Below are 3,432 nucleotides of genomic sequence, written 5' to 3'. Positions count from 1 at the left end.
TATAAATGTCATCATCCCGAATAACTGCCGGTACATCGGCGACTTTCTCAGCCATATTGTCACGTTGTGATGAACTCAACGCAGCGTGACTGAATATCTTTCCTCTTGACCGGGTTCGGGAAAGCGAGCCCAATCAACCGACCTCGTCCCCAGGGACTTCTCGGTGACGAGTGTAAAAGTGGTGTAGACCCTGGGGACGAGCTTGAGCGACGGTTGAGACCATCAAGGAGGGTCTCAATGGGTGGTTGCTTTCACGGTTAACGGTTAAAATTTTGGCTTTTTATCGCTAACGGTTACCTTTTTTTTTCTATAACGGTTAACAGAAGTTTAAAATTAGCCTCCATTTTTTAAAAAGTTAAAAATTAATTTTCATTATGAAAAGCATATTTCAAATCTTAGGACCATTCTTGGACGAAGAAGTCAACTAATTTGTTTTATTTATAATTACTACTAGTAATAATCAGAGATTAGAGGAGTGCGTTCGACCCAAGATAGGTACACAAGATAAGGCTAGCAAACGTAAACCGAGTAACGCGACTGTTTTTATCTTCATACAAATTTGAAATGACCGCGCGTGCAACATAAAGCGCGCATCCAACATCACTTGAAACTATCAGTGAAACAATCTCAAATCCAACAGCGCACGAGGAAGCACAGCAGTTTTTTTTTTGCTACTGTTGAAGGGAGCACTACCGAAACGTTTATTTTTCAGCACAACTCACAAGGCAAACTCGAAAACGCAAAACGAAGAAGATCGTTAGATTGAATCAACCTCGTTCCCAGGGTCTCTCGCAAAGAAACTGTGACGTCATTAATTAGCCAACCTGCCACATACCAAGATACATAGAACGGCACATAGAACGACTTTCAGTGGACAGCCACGGGACCACACGCCACCACAAGATTAGGATGCGTTGTCCTACCGTCGAACACAACAATTGTTTACAGCCTACCGTTATCGGCTTCATGAATTGTTTTTGCGCGCGCTGTCTTTGTGGCTCAATGTCATTGTTGACGTTGCTGTGACGAAATTAATTGCTTTCTTATGTCTAATCACATGAGATCGAAGCCAACTTGCCACATACCGACATACATAGATACATAGAACGACACATAGAATCACTTTCGCTTGCGCGTTCACAGGACAACCACGGGACCACAGGACACCACAAGATTAGGATGCGTTCTCCTACCGTCGAACGCAATTATATGACGGCTAACGGTTAAAATTTTCCAATTTTGACGCCTAACGGTTGGCCGTTTTACGGCTAACGGTTAACCTCATCAAGGAGCTGGTCGGGAAATTTGGGGAAACCTCTCGTTAAAGCCGATTTACACGAACAATTTTTATGAAAATGTTGAGTTCAAAGTTGGAGGGTTCATTTAATTTCGAGATGGGTAAAAAGGGATCACTTGGAGGGGGGTTAGGAAATGGTTAAAATATGGCTCAAAAATATACTTGAAGTCATGCAGCTCAATGTAGCGTGACTGAAAGGCCTGGATTTGACCAAAGCACACAATAGCGTGTCCCCAAGTAGTAGTTTACTATCTGTGTTAAGTACTAGTAATAATCAGAGATTAGGGGAGTGCGTTCGACCCAAGAAAGGTACCAAACTTTAAGCCTAGCAAACGTAATCCGAGTTACACGACTGTTTATATCGTCATACAAATTTAAAACGACAGCGTGTGCAACATAAAGCGCGCATCCAACATCACTTGAAACTATCAGAGAAACAATCTCAATCCAACAGTGCACGAGGCAGCACAGCAATTTTTTTACTAATGTTAAAAGGAGGACTGCCGAAACGTTTATTTTTCAGTACAACTTACAGGGCAAACTCGCAAACGCAAACCGAAGAAGATCGTTAGAACGAATCAACCTCGCTCCCAGGGTCTCTCGCAAAAAAACTGCGACGTCATTAATTAGCCAACCTGCCACATACCAAGATACATAGAACGACACATAAAACGACTTTCACTGGACAGCCACGGGACCACACGCCACCACAAGATTAGGATTTGTTTTCCTACCGTCGAACAAAAAAATTGTTTACAGACTAGCGTTTTCGGCTTCATGAATTGTTTTTGCGCGCGCTGTCTTTGTTGTCGTTGCTGTGACGCAAATAATTGCTTTCTAATGTCTAATCACATGAGATCGAGGCCAACTTGCCACATACCGACATACATAATACCACACCACTTTCGCGAACCACTTTCGCTTGTGCGTTCACAGGACAACCACGGGGCCACAGGCCACCGCAAGATTAGGATGCGTTCTCCTACCGTCGAACGCAACTAGTAACTGTATAACATTATTCCAGCCGAAGATGGGTTCTAGACCTACTGTGAGTGATTCACCACCTTTTATGACACTTTGATATGTTATTTGTCGATATACGTATTTGTACAGTGGTTCAGTGTATATTAGTGTTATTAAAACAGAATTTAACCGGTGTTTAAAAAACCCCGGCCGCGTTATTGGCAAACCCATATCTGAACGTTGCCTACTGTTTCAAGTGTCAAGAAGGCTTACTGAGTACAGTCAACTCTCACTTTAACGGACACCTTCGGGACCACAACTTGGTGTCCGCAATAGAGGAAGTTCGTAGTAGCGGGAATTATTTTCAGTAATTCATATTCACCGGGACTTCAACTCCTGTCCGAAATAACGGGGTGTCCGTAAAAGCGAGGTGTCCGCAAGGCGGGAGTTGACTGTACTGGGTAGAAAATTTCAAAAAGGCTGGAATAATCCATTTGGTTCGAACAAGTCACGTTAGAAGGCTTAAATGCCTGTTTAAATCGATATCAAGTTTATGTATGTATGCTAAAGAGGCGAGGTAAGAGTTTACTCTTGCTTTCTCTATATCTGAGAAAGATACTAATGTGGACCGATCACACATGATAACGTCTGGTGTCATTCAATGAACAAATTTTACTTTCCTGCCACAACCAACACCAAATACTAGTCGAGATGAAATACAAAACAAAGTCTCTCGAAAAACAATTGTTTTTGACAAGTTGACATTTTAGCAGCCTAAACACGCCTCAATCGTGACGTCATCCAAAAATTATCAAAAACAATTGTTTTTTGACGAGTTGACATTTTAGCAGCCTTAGCACGCCTCCATCGTGACGTCATCCAAAACTTATCAAAAACAATTGTTTTTATTTGACAAGTTGACATTTTAGCAGCCTTAGCACGCCTCCATCGTGATGTCATCCAAAAATTATCAAATCATATATAAAACTAGAAAATAGTAGTAATTATTATTACGTACAGTACTGTGCTCTGAAGCGGGGAAAAAGGGAGTTTGGATAGCAAGTTTGCGTAACTCATGGTTTTAGGTCTCACAAGGGTTCCTGTGAAGGTAAGAAAAAGTATTTTACAAAACTTTATCTAGAAACCATGGATTTTTAAGTGATATGACAGAC

Source organism: Oculina patagonica, chromosome 11 (assembly GCF_052425735.1).
Source record: "Oculina patagonica isolate OP01 chromosome 11, crgOcupat, whole genome shotgun sequence".
In the NCBI taxonomy this organism is placed as follows: domain Eukaryota; kingdom Metazoa; phylum Cnidaria; class Anthozoa; order Scleractinia; family Oculinidae; genus Oculina; species Oculina patagonica.
Note: the sequence above shows the minus strand (reverse complement) of the source record.